Consider the following 17,295-nt stretch of genomic DNA (forward strand, 5'->3'; position numbering starts at 1 on the left):
TTTCTGGCTGAGGAAGAACTGCCAAGCAGAGTAATCACAAACCTTCATGTCCCAGTAAAACCACCCAAAGGGATCTATTTGGAGCAGGGGAGGGGGAAAAAACCAAAAATAATATACAACTAAATCAGAGATATCCCTCAAGAGAGAGATACAAGGGAGCCACAAGGGAATTTTATTTGCAGTCAGCTACAGGCAGAGAGCTCCTAGCGTACAGACAACCGTATAAGAAGGGAAATGACAGTAATTATTACCAAAATAAACAAAAACTGCAAGAACGAAATACAGACTCTTTTTCCCCGGATAATTCAAACAAGTGGATGAAAACTACCAAAAAATTTTCTTCTTAAAGAATCTCTCTTCTTGCAAAAGACAAATACTTCAAAGCAGGGAGAAAACTGTGACGCATCAAGGTTATTGATGGTAAGTGTTCTTGTTTCCAGTAAAAATTTAGTGTGTTTCAGATGGCTTAAATGGAAGTAAAAAAATATAAAAATACTTCAGCCAAATACAAAGAGGCAAATTTTTTTTGTGCTTTTCCTTTCGAGTTACTTGACTTGCTCCTTTTTTTGTTTGTATATTTTAAAGCAAATACCTTTAAAAACCTTGTGCATTCACCCAAGTTGTGATATACAAGAAAAGCAAAACACTATGTATCATATATGTCTTCTCTGTGTGTAAGACCAAATATTTACAGCACATATCTCTGTGCAAAATTACAAAAAGCAGAAAGAAATCACCATGGAGATGACAGACACAAAATATGGATTAGCATCACAAATCAAAATCTGACATCTGAGAGTTCCTTTTTCAAAAAAAAAAACCCAAAGAAACAACCAAACCTATACCACAAAAAAAAAGAAAGAAAACAAAACCAAAACAAACCCAAAACCAAAAACAACAAACAAACAAAAAAACCCAGCCAAATAAACAGAAAAATATCCCATCTGTTCTTGATTTCCTGATGTCATATCCTTAAATCCCACCAGTGAAAATGTCACTTAGGAACAATATTAAATGTACAAGCTACCCCTGTGATCAGGATTGAGCATAAAACAAGTTTACAAAGACACAGAATGGAAAAATTTTCAAGAGGCCACAAAAACATAACTTGCACAGGCTTTCTGGGAAATTGCATATCTGGGAAAAAAGTCCATGACATGATATATATCACCCTGTGGCAATACTTTATCACGTAGACAAGCCTTTTCACAAGGCTAAGTACAACCTGTTATTTAATGTCCAAGCATTTCAAGATTGAAATCCAATGAAAGTACTCAAAGATACCCTTTCAAACTCTATGATATAATTGTATAAAATAAATTCTTTTAGTAGGGGGTTGTATAAGGTGGCTAATTCTTCCTTACTCACTAGGTGGCACCATGAGTCCACAAGTGAATTTAAAGCTCATCAGTAATTTCTACCGCAGTTGTTGCAGACGGCTGTCTGAAAAAGCAATGTTATCTTTTCACGCCTTCTTTAAGAGCTCTTCTGGGGTTTAACTTGACATGTTTTGTCACGTTAAGCAGAAAAGCAATTTTTCCAAATGAAATTAAATCCACAAAATGTAGCATGTAGATATATCGCTTTTTATATATATATATTGCTCTGAATGGTGATAAAACTTCATAAACTGAAAAATCCAGCACGGGAGGAGGAAGAAACAACAAATTTATGCCTTAAACTTGACATTTCTTAATGTTTAGATAGAGAATCTCAGCTGCAATAATAATAATAATAAATGGTACTTACTCTGTTTGTATCTATTTACTTACTGATTACTAAAAGTAACAGCTCATGTAGTAGGTTGGCTGATCTTTATTGAGAAAAAAATGTCAAAATTAGGGGAACTGAAGGAAGAGCCTGACTTTTCTTAACCTGTGGAGCTAATAACTCGGCACACAATATCCAGTGCTTTCCACTGAAGATGACACATTTTCAGTGAGGGCCAAGGGTTTCTCACAAAAGCTTGCGGCAAGATTGATGGTACAGCAAAATACACTGAAGCCTGGTCTGATCTCTAACCCTGGTTTGGCCAGCAAGCCAATGATTCACAATCCTGATTACAAAGAGGAAGGTGGAAAGAAAAGCTGATTTTGTTTCGATAGCAGAGGAAAGCAGCAGGCCCTGCTGTATGCCTGTGCTGGTTCTCCAGCACTCTCAGTGGGTAACTTTTCCCAAAGACCCCTCCAACTTGTCTGTCCATGGGCTGTGGACACAGTGGGTGCAGCCAGGAGCTGGCATGGTCTGTATCCAGTACCAGCCCATGGAGAGAAAAAGCAAAGTAAAGCCAAAACTGCTTGGTCAAAGTGAAGACCCAGTGGTTGCCCATGAAAGGCCGGAGCCCACTCACCTTGGGGTCTTTTTCCTGTTGTAAAAGTCATGTACATCATGAGCAACAGTTTTTAAGTGGTCTGTTGTCTAGCTACAAAATAGAGCTAATGGCAGACACTGATGTATGTGAGGCATGAAAAGGAGAGGCCAGGATGCCAGGGCAGGTCTGACAGGTACCCAACACCCAGGGGAGAGGTGCACAGCCTCTTCCAAGGCCTTATTTATTCGTATTTAATTTGTGTGTCACAGAAAAGAAAGACCCATTCATATGTGTGTCCCAGCCTTCCCACAGGACAAACTCCAGCCTTGCTCCGAAAGTAAATCATGCACTGGATTTCCAAATGGCCAAGAGCCCTTTAGAATTATGTTTTCAAGTACACTTACCAGTTTGACTACTTCTGAAAATCTGGATCTCAGGTGATGAAATAGGAGATGGGACAAATCTGACTCTAAGGTGTCAGAATCATAAATATGAGTGATGAAAATCCCTCCTAAATCAACCCTTTGCTATTAAGCATACTTTCACTGTTTCCATGCAGGACATTTTTTAAAAATCATATATTACTATTCACAGGAATGTGTGCTTATGAGTAATTCCTGAGGTCCTTTAAAAGTATTTATTTGAATGTTTTTCTTCTTCCAGTTTGTCACTTGCTCGCATATCTAAAGTTCAGAAAAAGGCACAGAGCACCACTGTGCTCCCAACCAGCTCCTTGAATAGTCCCTTGGCAGCTGTAACTCAGCAGGAAAGCTAAGCTGCTTGGATGTGTTAATTAGTTGGCAGCTCTCCTCAAATTTTCGGCAGTAATGCTTAGTGCTATAGTTCTGTCTCCAGACATACACTTTCATTTTGCTGTTTCACCAAGCAAACCTTGAAAAAGGAAGAACAAGTGCTGAATTTAATAGGAGTTAATGCATTACTTAGCAAGTGCTTCGTGGCTGAGAGTCTAAAGTCTTCCTCTCAGCAATGTGACTGAGACAGCTGCAAAGCTCCAAGTCATGACCTTTGCTAAGTGAGTCAGTCGGTTCAGTCCAACTCCCAGCAGACAAATAACACCACCTATCTCCCCTTCAGCTATTTACCCAGGCTTCGGAAGGAAACGGGGCATGTGAGCCTTGTCCTGCTGTAGCTGCACACAACCAGCTGTACCCCAGTGAGCGAGTGTGAGGTTAACCCTGCAACTGAGACCTTGCAGCCACACTGTGACTGGATATTCCTGTCACACAAACTACCCGAGAGCATTAACAGCCTCCAACATCCATCAGTTTAAACACATTTTAGAGTGTTATGCTCAGTCTCCTCAATACCAAGGGTTCTTTCAGACAGCACATTACCTGGCACCTCATACATTGTGAGTTTCCAGAAAAAATGCTGGACAAAGAGAGAGTCACATCTGAGCACTGGAAGGGTCCAGTTTTCAAAAGCTTGGGAATTTTCTTATTCTTTGTTTCAGCAACAAGCAACAATAAGTAAATAGCACCCTCAGTGTTATTTCTGTGTTCATTTTCTGGACTCCCTTAACAAAGTGCACACTGAAAAAGTTTCTTTCATGTGTAGGTTTTCTTCTGCAACTTTTCCTTGTGGCCAGGTAACAATGTAAGAGGATTTCAGTAGGCTGTAGGTAGTAGAGACAAGCTCAGTCCACCTGAAAAGAGGTGTTTTAACCTACAGCCATATATCATTATTTGTACTAGTTCAAATTAAATGCATGAGGTAAAATACAGCACACTGACATATTTAGAAGGTGGTTACGGTAAATGGAGTTTAACTATTTTTGTTTGAATGATAAAGCATTTAACCACTGCTCATACATTTTGGATAAGCGGATTTATCCTTAGTTTGGATGTATGCCGATACAACTTCCATACAGTCTGTCTGTTCTTCTCTTACAGTTGAGAAAACATCAAGGAAGCCTCCATAAATAATTTTTAATTAAGATATTCTAGCAAAAGTGCCATTTCAGATGCCATTTTTGTGGCAGAAAGCAGCTGACAGTAAGTGTGACCCTTTGAGATGACAGCACAAGAAGACAAGTTATGTTTTAATGAAAATGGTGCAAAGAACGAAATGTGTTGCTTGTCCCTGTTATCAGTGTCCAGAGAGAGACACCAGTTACAGGGAGAACCAGTAGCCAAGAAGGAGTACATGCATAACTGGGCAGCTGGGGAGAGGACTGGCCACTGCCACCCCTGCATGTGGACAAGGCAAAGGCACCCGCCAAGACAGGGGACCCACAGTAAGGCTGACCACCCACAGTGGTCCCAGCCAGACAGTTTTGTAAAATATTCCCTTTAAAATCATTAGGGATATAGTTTGTTTATAAAATACTGTGGTTTAAGGTCTGTAGCTTCTCTTCCATTATACTGAGTTATGCTAACAGTTAAGTGTATGTCCTTAGAAAATAGTATCTGCAGTAGGAAGGTAAATGTAAGATTGCTTGTTCTACTAGAAAAATACCAGTTCAATTAAGTGATTCAGTTCTGATATTGCACTTCCTACTTGTTAAGGAAGTCACCCTTGGTTTGGAGCCGAATAGGACTGCAAAATCTTACCCACACCACCATACATTGAATATGGAGATATTGTCACAGTGCTTAAAACAATATTTCTTAGCTTCATTTCCAGACATTAAATTGGGGAATTAGTACTAAATTCTGAAAGCAAAGTGCTACTGGTAAACATCTACATTGCCCACCACTGTTTTCTCCAAGGGATAGTTTAAAGGCATCTAATATTTAAATATTTACCTTGTCTTAACACCACAGGAATATTTTAGGCACTACAATTATTTTTCCATTTTTAATGCAGAAAATACAGCTCTAACTGGTTGAATTTCCCACAGCTACAATTACTTAATATCTTTAAATTTCTCATTATGTATGCCCCTTGGATTCTGGGGCTTAAAAGGGACCACAGAGCTGACTAAAGGCAATAAACATGATTGTGGTGGCTTCCCTGCCTGACACCCTCTCCCAGGGATCCCGACTCATCACAGTCAGTCTTTGACCAGGCATGCAGTTAGCTAGCACAGAGCCAGAAAAGCAGGCGTCCATATTGTCATCTAAAATCTGTTTAAATATGTTGCAATATAGCCAATTCAGCCCAGTTTCCAACCAGGAGGTGGCAATCTTGTTTCATGTTTGTGCTGTTTTCAGCCAGACTCCAGCAGCAGGACTTTGACCTGTGCATGCCTGCAGAACAAATAATGAAAACCAACTCAATTTTAAATAGACACAACATCAAAATAGAAAAAAAACCCCTCATCTCTAGAAACAAAGATAAGCTTAAAATTAAGCATTCCAACTGAAAATAATATAGTTTTTAAAAGTTGTTTCTTGGTAAGTAGAATTATTTTGCAACAGGACCTTTATTTATAATTACATTTATGTCTGAGAAACTGATCATGGGCCTATTTTATAGGCAGAACTTTTTAGAAGTAGGTTCAATGGAAACCTCTGCTTCCTTTACAGGAGGTGGGATTTGCCTTTCACACAGAATGAGCCCAGAGAAGCTCTGTATGGGAAAGATGCTGTAAATTTTGCTTTCTGGAAGAACCTGGAGTAAAATAAAAAATTAAGAGGTGTCTGAACACACAAAAAGGTTATTTGAATAGGTATGCAGGAAAAAAAAACACATACAGTACAAAGTAATTCAGCCCTGGTTTACAGAAGAAATGAAAATCATTTCCAACAAATAAAGGGGAAGGAGCTACTTCTTACACAGGACCTGCTCCCACTCACAACACCTTACCCAGTGAAGGAAATGGGAGATTTACCACAACAAACTCTGTGACCCCTATTGAATAGGAGGAAACACAAGTGTGGGATGATTTTTCACTCACCAAGCTCTACTCTTCTGCCACAGGATTTCTGTGCATTTTGGGAAAGTTCGGCCATTCTGCCTTTCAGGGTCCTGTGCGTAGACAGAGACACACCAAGAGACAGAAGGGTATCACAGAGAAGAGTTTTATTGGGAACTTTCACAGCCATCACAGCTGTGCTTCTGCTCTCCGGAGGTATTACTGTAACACAGGCAACATTTGACAGAACTTGATATTTTGTGCCCCAGAAATGTTTCAAGAAGTTCTATGTTTGGAGAAAAGAACTCCCTCCTGCAAGCTGTGTGTAAAACCAAGAGATCAGTCTCTACAGAGGTCTACCATTAGTAACAAGCCATTTCTTTTCAGATGTTGCAGATTCCAAAACATTTAACACTAAAGGAGGAGCTTGTCCACAAACTGAACCAGCAGCAGAGGCTTCTCAGCAGTGCCATGACATGCTCAGTGTCAGCATTCCCCACCACTGCCAAGTCAAGTGTTTGGCACACCAATGCACCTCCCACAACAGCACAAACCCCAAAATGGGCTGTTTTCTCTGGGACTCAGCTGTGCCTTGCAGCAGATGCTTTTGCATCATCATGTAAATTTTTTCAAAGAATCATCCTGATAACTCTAAACAGCCCTATATTAAAGGAAATAAGTGCACATGAGAGTAGAATCAAAGTATTTCTGGTCCTTTGAGGCACCATCTATTCAAGCCATGCTGTGGCTACTGAGGCCCAGGGTTCTTCATCCCTGGCTCCAATAGTTAATGGATGGGTTTGGGCCAGTTAGAGCATCAATCCCTCCATCCTCTGCAAGAGGCTCTTGTTCTGGGCATCAGTACAGAAAAGTGACTGTAAAGGACAGAAATCAAGAATTAGGTCAATAAATTATGTGTTTCAAAGCACAACAATCATTATGTTGTGCAGAGACGTTTGCATTTCATTTAACAAAATGAGAGTAAAGGCCCCAAGACCAGAGGGTGTGGAAACCTTCAAATCACAGACATACACTAGCTGCATACCAACACAACATAAGGCCAAAATAAATCACTAAGATAAGAGAAGATTCCTCCTGGAGACTGAAAAACACTGTAACATCTGGAAAGAAAAAAAATTTAGTTGAATATGTGTTTTGGATGCTTTGTAGGAAAAATATCTGCAAAAGACTGTCATGTCTTTAAACACTGAACATTGAGGCGCAGGATGTTTCCTGGGGATTAATGACTACCTAGGAGAGTTAATGAACCAGAGGAAAGCTGAGGGTCATTAAAACCAGTCAGTCATCAGGTCATTGGGAAGTCCTCTCTGCTCAAGTTTGTTACGGTTGCTGATAGCACCCCTCCTCCTCGGCAAATACAGGAAAAGAAAAAAGCAGCAGCATACTTCTTTCTGCATTGCCAGAAAGCCCTGCAGCCCTCCCTCTGTGAGGGGAAATGTGGGGGGGGGGCACCACCATTGTGCTAAACTTTGCAAAAAACCCAATACAAATTCTCCCCTTGAACTTAGATGATGTTATATTTCAGTGTGCTTAGATTAGGCATAGTTGCACATGAGAAGTCTAGGTCACCCTTCAATAAATGCTTGATATCCTTCAGTTTAAGTATTACTTTAGAAGTTTTTTACATAAAAGATTAACTTTTAAAATAAATGCAGTAACAGTTATTAATTGCATTTTTAGTTGAACAGAGACAGAAAATATTTCTGTCTAAAGGCACCCAAATATTACCAGTTATGAAACCCTGATTTGGCAATGAACATTGGGAGAAACATACTGCTCTGAACATTTCATTTGTCTGAGAGCTTGCCAGTAACAAGGGCAAGTACAAGACAGGCAACAACTATAGTCATGTACTTCCTGCCTTAGTTATACACCATGATACTGGTACAGGAGTCAGCAGCCAAAAGCAAAGTCGTAATTGCCCTGGAAAAGATGTTCTTTCAGGGAAACCTGCATCTATGTTTAAGCTAGGGTAATCAGCCATAAAAACCTGAGGCAGCAAAGTTTCCTTTAACGAGTAGATTTGGTAGTGAAGCATGTCTAACCTAAAAATGCGTGTTCACAAAACCTGAACAGAAAGAGGCAGGGGGACACAATTAACAAAGGTAGCTTGAACAAACAGCAGCTCTCAGTTATTAGGTATTGGCATCAAAGACCTTAAACACCAATTTTAATTCTCAGCCATGCAAAAAGATCCAGGTGAACACAGACGGCTGAAGCAGTGAATAATGCAGGACTGGAGTCCTTCAGGCAGAGACCAGCGAGGGAGTGCTCAGGCCACGTCCTTCCAGCAGCAGAGGCTTCAGACAAATTTCAGAGAATCATGGAATCATTTAGGTTGAAAGTGATCGTTAACATAAACCATTATGTTCAACCATTAACCAAATTCACCACTAAACCGTGCCCCTGAGTGCTACATCTACACATCTCTTAAATACCTGCAGGGGTGGCCATTCCACCACTTCCCTGGGCAGCCTGTGCCAGTACTTGGCAACATGTTCAGATAATGATTTTTTCCTAATATTCAATCTAAACCTCCTCTGGTGCAACTTGAGGCCATTTCCTCTTGTCCTGTCACTTGTTACCTGGAAGAAAAGACTGGGCCCCACCTCGCTACAGCCTCCTTTCAGGCACTTGTGGAGAGCCATAAGGTCTTCCCTGAGTCTCCTTTTCTCCAGGGTAAACAATCCCAGCTCCCTCCTCATAAGATTTGCGCTTGCAGGCCTTTCCCCAGCTCTGCAGCTCTTCTTTTGCCACACAGTAACAGGTTTACTGCCTTCTTCCCCCACCATGCTGGGCAGGGAGTAGAGCTCAGTGTGAGTAATTTAAGACACACAGGACAAGAGGTGTTCAGGTCTGACAGAAAAGTCATACAGACACTACAGTATCCATATAATAGGGACCTTCTAAAATGGGTAATTATTTTGGAGGTCTCATTTCATAGATTTGAATCAATTATTCGGAGCTGATAAAATAAATCTTTGTATTTTCTTCTGTAGAGAATCTTGCTGCACTTTCAACCAGGAAACCTCACTTCTCTTGACTGAATACATGGCTCCTTACAAGAGAAGCCTCTTCCTCCTTGCAGGAAAAGGATGCACCACTTCTCCTCACAGACTTTGTTTTGATGTTACTCCTCATAACTTTTCAAAATGTGCTGGGCCTGAAATACTCAGAATAGCAACCTTTACTGCAGGAAAAGAGGAACACTTATTTTTAAGTGGTCCTACTTTAAAGCCAGTGGTTTTTTGTTAGGGAATTTCTCTGCACTTAGAAAAATAAAAGTTCATCAGGACACAGAAGGATCTTTGGAAGTTCAATCCCGCCTGCTCCCACAAGGGATAATTAGGCAAATAAATTTTCCTAGTGTTTCCCTCTCGTCCAAGCTTCACTTTTCTCTATCTCAGTGCGACAATCTTGGGCAGCAGCATCCCTCATTAGAGAGAATGCAAGAGAAATTCAGCAGCCTCTACAGATTAACCTGCACACACTGAAGTTTTACCTGACATTTCTGTCATCAGCAATGGGCACACAAGTAAAATTATTTGCTGTATCAGACCCATAATACCTTTTTGAAAGGGCAGCGTTCAATGTAAGGGTTAAAATAAAGATGGAAAAGTGAGGCAAGAGGGAGGGAAGACTGCCAGCAAGCCATAAATCTTTTTCAGCATTTTATACAAACCTTCTGCTTTCTAAGTTTAGCTGGAAATCTGTGAAAATCAGGTGCTACCATCTGCACATTTTTGATTCAAAGTAGCGGCAATCAGTACAAAATATAAGTAAATATAGGCAAACAAAAAACAAAAAAATCAGCCCAATAATTCTATTATGGCAAACCTGCAAGACTAGGAGAGATGAAAAAGAAATTCAAAACAGGGAATCTTCCAATTTTTATGGCATAATTTTGCCAAATATCAGGCACTATAAGGAGAGCAGCAAACATCATAAAAATGAAGAAAAATTAATCTTTATCACTCAGTAGATATATCTATCTCATGCATTGCACCAGGGTGATTAGGAAGTTGATGCTATGAGCAGACCCAGGTCTCCCACCAGCTGCAGAAGCAGCCACCACACTGCACCTGGGCACCAGACTCTTCACATTTGCTCAAAGTGCATTTGCTGCACACAGGAAGCAGGTCTAAGAGAACTATAAAGTAGTACAGCTGGGACGGTTTCTTGGGGGAAAAAAAGGACTATTGCAAATCAAAATGAGCATGTGGCGGTTTTTATAAATATGATTTGCCAAAAACTGCCAAAGTGTACTTTTCTGACTTTGTTATGGGATCTCTCTGCAGCTTAATTTTTCCTGTTACTGCTTCTACAGGTTCTGGGGGACTAAAAAGATATGAAAACAACTACAGCAAGAAAAGCAGAAAATTATGCAGTTAAAAATACAGTCTTTGTGGCAGTACTCTGCAGAGGTAAGACTGCCCTTGCCAAGGCTGGGGGACACAGCAAACTGCAATAACCTATATGATGATAGCCTCAACATGTGTTAAGTTTCAGGCTTCAAGCAGTCACCAGCTGTGACAAGAGTGACTTTTCTAAAAATTCCTCTTTAGTCATCATGTGCAAGCAGAGACTTACTAAAAATCAAAACCTGAAGACTGAAAGGTTGTTTCTTCTCAAATATCCATCCCACATCCATGAAATACATGCAGAATGGGAGTAACATTTCAATAGATGTCAGATCCTTTGCCCGCCAGGAGCTTTTACATAAAGCCAAGAAAATGATAGAGAAGGGCAACAGAGGATGACCTGCCGAAATGAAATACAATATTGGGTCATCCTTAATACAAACAATGCAATTGTTTAGGGTTTGGGAAAATGAGAGACTTTCTAGAGCTTCCTTAAACAGCCTCTGTGAGCTGGCAGGGCTGACAGTCACTTCCACCTAGGTCTTTGCCCTTTCCACCTCCAAAACCATGTAGTCTGATGCCTGCCCTGCCAATACCATCCATAACCACAGCCTGTGCTGACCAAAATTGCTTCTAAATGAAATGTTTTTCAATTTTTTTCCATCCAAAGCCACCAAGCCCTCCCAAAAAACCAACAACAAACAAACTAAACAAACAAACAAAAACTGCCAAAAAAACCCCTTCATACAGCTCTTCAGTATAGAACCCCTTTTCAGAAACACATTTTCAATCTGACTACTTATTGAAAGACAACTGCTAACATATTGACTCTCTGGAACCACTTATGGAGAGGAAAAGAAGCAGCATCATTTAATATAGGGACTATACCACTATAAAGGACTTCTCCACAATTAAAATGGGAGAAATTGCTAACAGCAGTCAGAGAAATTGTGAGAGTGATTTTTGTAAAAAAATGAGCTTATCAGGATGGAAGTATCCTTAGCTAGCAAGTTTCACTGGTAGTCACAGCTGGTAACAGATTAGCTTCTGTACAGCAAATTAACAGCCTATTTAATAATATGCACTACAACATACACACACTGTAATTTTTAGAAATTCAGAGAGTTGACAGAAGACAAGAAACATTTGCTTAGGGAGAACAGGGCTGGGCAATTTCCTTCTCTCTTGACCTGGAATGCCAAGATCTACACAAAGAGAAGCTCTGGCGATAACACTGGCTTCTGTATCTTAAAAATTCATCATCTCTCAGTCTGTCTATTAATTTTGCCAGACAGTATTGCATCTTATTTTTGAAGATAGCTGTTCTGGAGAGGAAGGATTAAGCTATCATAGCTTGAGGTCCAAGAAATTAAATTTGCTACTTCTCTGAACGTCACTCTGGGACTGCCTTAAACTTTTCTGGGGCACGGGGCTGGGATGTTGGATTTCTCCCGCCCTGCTGTTTTTCATGTGCTTTCACACGGGAGAGAAGGAGAATGCAGCCCTTACACGTGACACGCTCCGAGCACAACTGCCAGACAACCTACCCTTCTGCAAATGCCATTAGGAACCTTTCTCTTCAAAAAAACAAACTTAAATCAACATTAGCACCATAATTATTGCAAAGCTGATGAATGGGCCACTCTGTTACCTAAAGTCCATTTTAATCCCAAAACAACATAGTTAGGATGGGAAAGACTTTTTAAAGGTATTTGAAATATGCATATTCCATTTCAGGTCCAGGGAATCAAGTTACCAGCCTGTAAGTGAGATAAGGCAGCAAGAGAGTACCCAGATCCTGGGCGGCTGCAGGACTTGGGTGATTTGCTCAGCTCAGTCCTCAGGCTGAGCAAAGCCCCCGATAACACCAGCTGGAACGTGTGCCCTGCAGCCCTGGACAGCTGGAAGGAGAAAAGGCTAGTCACAAATTAAATTAAGAGGTGTAATATGGTGTGAGAAGAAAAACAAATTGAGATTGTGAAAACAGGTGCCAACTGACATTTACTCAATACTCAGTCACACTTTCCTTTCTCTCTCTGTGATTAGCAGCTAAGCTGAATTAGGATAGATTTCATGCTTCTGTGACCTTCTAGAACCCCCTTATAGAAAAAGAAAAACACCTGTAGTGAGGCTTTTTTTCCAAGAGGATAAAAGTGCCAACTACTGTGAAGCTGGGCTGGCCAGACCGATACACCAAAGCAAAAATATGGTGACACAAACAGTTAAATTCTATTCTTTTAAAAAAGAGCACTAAAGACAGGGCTTCAAAGTAGCACCAGCCTGGAAAAGTCATGGATTTATTAATCTCTATCATTCAAGGCTATCTTACTAGTTGTTGTTCAGAAAATAAGCTGCAACCTGTGAGCACCATCCTGAAGTTCCTGATGAGGACTAAAATGAAAAGCGACGGACCAAGTTGTTCCCTGCAGAGCCTTGTGCTCTTTCTGTGCCCCTGAAAGCAGAGCCATGATTTCGTACAGCCTCCATTTGGGGCTCCACGGAAGAAAGGTGCAGGAGATCACCCAGATACCGCTAGACCTGAGCATCATTCCTCCACATGCTGGAATACAAAACTCTTCTTCCACTGCCTGGGTAGTCTCTCTGTTCAGATATGGAGGCTCCCATGGGCTCAGCATTGAGCCTGGCCCACTCTCACCTGGGGGACTCACCAGAGGTTCCTCAAGGCTTCAGTGCAGGCTCCACACAATCTATTCCTACTTGAAGCTTCTTTTCTAGGAGGGAAACTAGGGCAGATTTTTAGCAAATCGATCTGCGAACACACCAGTCATCTCTCTTGATCTGACTCAGATGCCAAGGAGATCCCTGACTTTTGGTAAGATAATTTTGAAAAGAACATATACCAGATCCAACTGCTAAACCCAGGGCAACCTCCTTGTACACCCACAGCCTTCGTAATTTCAGAAAAGTCTCTTCTGACACAAAAGGATCAGCAGGTCTGTGGGAACAGAGAACTTCAGAAATGTAGCTTTCAAAGCAGAGCTTTCTCTCTTCCCAAAAGCACCAGAATTATTATTGGTGGAGCTTACCTCTCTCTGTGCAAGGTTGTGCCCATCTTGCATCACACCTGGCTGTAGCAAATATTCAGCCCTGTCCTGTGGGGCTCAGAAACACAAACTCCTGCACCCCTGAAACCAAACTGCAAAGCATGATCCCATCCTCAAACAACCCCAAATGTGCTACAATGCACAAAGACCAAGTGCTTTGGGAGAAAATATTTCAAACTACACCTTCCACTAATTTTTATGCTTACAGACTTTTGTGCATAACATGAAGTTTTGGGACTTTGTCAAGGACAGCAGCATTGAATTACCTTTTTTTTCTCAAAACCCTCCACAGCTGAACAGATGATAGCAAGCATGCACCATAAGACCACTTTATGAAAATGTCAGGGGTCTTAGAAATAGTTGACATTCTCTGGCCTTCAGTTTCATGATCTTTATCATAGTAAAATGTTTTTGCTTATTCCTTGCACACCTGCTGTGTGTCAGTTTTCCCCCAGTGGAGCTCCTTTACTGCATGCACTGATCATACTGACACACACAATCACTGTCTTTATACCAAGCAGATCTCAGGCACTACTGGACCATCACACACTGATAAAAAACACAGAACATAAAACACTGTGCAAAGAGAGAGGAATGTAGACCAGGAACATGGCTCAGGGTTAGAATAAATGAGAACAGAGGCCTGGAACTAGCTGCCATGAAGCTTTGGATGAAAATCCATAAATATTTCTGAAGTATTTATTTTCATCTCATACAACCAATTATTCTTATGAAATGTCAGCAGCAAATCACGCCAGGAGACAAGCTTCTTGAATTTTGAAGCCATAAAGCATAACCAAAACACTCTGCAGGGAGTGGGAAGGACGGACAAGAGGAAGGGGCGTAGATTCAAGAACTCCAGTGCCTGACCTCTTTTTAACCTCTACAGTTCAAAAGGGTTTCAGCTCCTCTACTCCACTTCTTCCTAACGGCGCTCAGTAACATCACTGCCTGTCCACGAGTACCTTGTCACGAGCATCATTCAACTCCACATGTGCACTATGCAATCTCCTTCAAAATACATCTGCTTTTAGAAACATGCTATCCCCTGCTTGTACCTTCAACAAAACAACTTGAGGAACAACAACAACAAATGTTAGGTTTTGACTACAGAGTTGAAAAAGAGCAAATTTTTTATCAGGTTTAATTGTATTTGGAAATATTTTACATTTTTTTGTAAGTTTAAGTTAGTTTTACTAAAAACAGTCTTTCAAACTTATTTCTACACTGAGTTGTTGCTGTAAAACCTACTGAGCACAAACAATACTAGAATTGTCTGGTTTACTTCAAACATAATTAAATAAAAAAGCAAGAGTAGAATTTTTTTAACTTGATGTGTTATGGTAATGCACTACACAAGCATGCAAAATCCCAGGCAATTATCCTTAGAATATTTTTTCCTTAGACCTTGTGAAATGAAATTACCTAAAAGATGCAGCAGGCTGTTAGAATGGAATTTAGCTTATATGTGGAATTGTTAATAGGAAAGATAAGATTCATTTAAATGAAATTATTCCAGGCCCATAAAAAACAGGCACATAAACAGAAGTCTTTACTGTGGTTTCCTTCTCATTTAACTTAAAGGGATGGCCACCACATAGAAGGCAAAAGCATAGATGGTCAAAACAGGCTCAGACAGCAATTCATGAATCATACAACAGAGTATCCTGAGCTGGAAGGGACTCAAAAGGATCACTGAGTCCAAGTCCTGGAGCCCAGGACACCACCAAAAATCACACCATGTGCCTGAGTGCTGTCCAGACACTCCTTGATCTCAGACAGACTCGGTGCTGTGACCATTCCCTGGGGAGCCCGTTCCTGTGCATTACTGTTTTGTAATCAGCCTCTGCTAGCCAAGAGTTCACTGTGTCCCCCTCTGCTTTGAAAGAATTCTTTAACAACTCTGGTGCTCCCATGCTCTGAACATCTGTAATGCCCACAAAACACAGTTGTTCGCCCACATTGCCTCTATAGATACAACCCCTCTGCCTTTAAGCAATGCATGGATGCATGGCATCACTTACCATAAACATGTTTACATTTGTCCATATTTTAAGAGCAAGTTCATGAAAAACATTCCAAGTAGCTGAAAACACTCCATGTAGCCAAAGGGACATGCAAATGTATGCCAGTCCTCTCTTTTTTTTTGGGGGGGGGGGGGGGAAGTATTTTTGACATTAGGGATTATTACAAGTATAAAAGTACTGATTAGATTAAAAAAAAGAAAATAATCAACCAAAAAGGATTCTTAAAAAAAGGTGTTAAGATTGGCATATTTTATGGTTTTTAAAAAATCAAGAGCATAATTCTTCATTTCCCCATATTTGATTTTAAAACTGCACATTTCCCCCAGAAATGGTCAGGAGGATTGTACTTAATTCTATACTTTGCAACACACAACATACCCTTATGTACATATATATAACCTAATGTTATGTGCTAGACTTCCTTGGTTTAGGTTTCCTTGGAAGAAAGAACATGAAATTTGCTGATTGTTAAAAGAAATAATCAGAAGCAGCGAACATTACCTCTGGCAATTCCTAGTGCTGGCACTTAGTCTTTTATGTCTTTTAACAAAAGAGAAGTATTTTCTAGCTGAGCAAATTTAACTAATTTTGATGTGATCAACCAAAGCAGTTTGCAAAGACTAGGCAGTTTATTTGGAGAGTGCTTCTCTTCATTTGTGATAAAACCTACAAATAGCTAATAGGAAAGAAAACAAGTATTGCATGTGAAATAGTATTTCTCTGACGTGAAATGCTCAATACAAAATGTGCAAGTCTCAGAAGTACACATGCACAAAGAATCAATTGTGCTGCAAAATTCAACTATTTACTGTCTAATTTGTATAAATAGTGTAAAAGCTTAAAGTATTGGAATGGGATGTTGATAGAGGTTTTATTTAAGTTTTCAAAATGAATATGAAATTGAGAGGAATTTCTGACCCACCTCAATTTTTCTTCTGCAGTGTTTTCTTTTCAGTGTATCTAATTCTCTCTCAAGTCAATGAACTGAGAATATTGTACTTCACATGCTGTTGCTAAGTGAGTACAAAATTTTATTATTTGTTTTCTAAGAAATGGGTTAATAGACCCACTATGAGAGCCACATCTCTCTCAGTTTAGTAAGGGATCACTTGACTTGGTATCAAATAAATAAATCATCAGTACAAAAGTTTCTAGTTAAAATAACTTTTAAAGTTATTATTCTAAATAATTAATCTTAATTATTATTTAAAATTCCTCTTGTTATTGCTTCCTACGGATTCTTTTCAGTTGTAGTCCACTATACTAGAAGAAAAATATTATGACTGTCAAGCCAAGTCCTCCTACACAGCCATCTATCCAGTATTACTACACTCCTCAGGCTCAGGACGACACACCCTCTAGAGACCACGATATCCTTGGCAATAGCAATACCACTGACAGAAAGTAAAAAACTATGGATTCCACAGCAAGTGGAACAGCACAGATGTTTCTATGTGAAATCACTCGGCATCACTCAGGTGCTTCAGGAGGTTCTTTCAGCGGTGACACCCCATGTATTGGGTCTACAGAACCCTTGTCAGTAACACTCACATTTCTAGGGGCTACACTTCCCTCCTTAGAGGGAACGGCGAGGCTCCAACCCATTCAGAGGCATTTACCACAACTACTCGCAGCTAGCCTCAGCAACACTTAGAATCCACATGTAATAAAAACTAACATATTTTCCATG

This window comes from Coloeus monedula (assembly GCF_965178545.1).
Source record: "Coloeus monedula genome assembly, chromosome: 1".
In the NCBI taxonomy this organism is placed as follows: domain Eukaryota; kingdom Metazoa; phylum Chordata; class Aves; order Passeriformes; family Corvidae; genus Coloeus; species Coloeus monedula.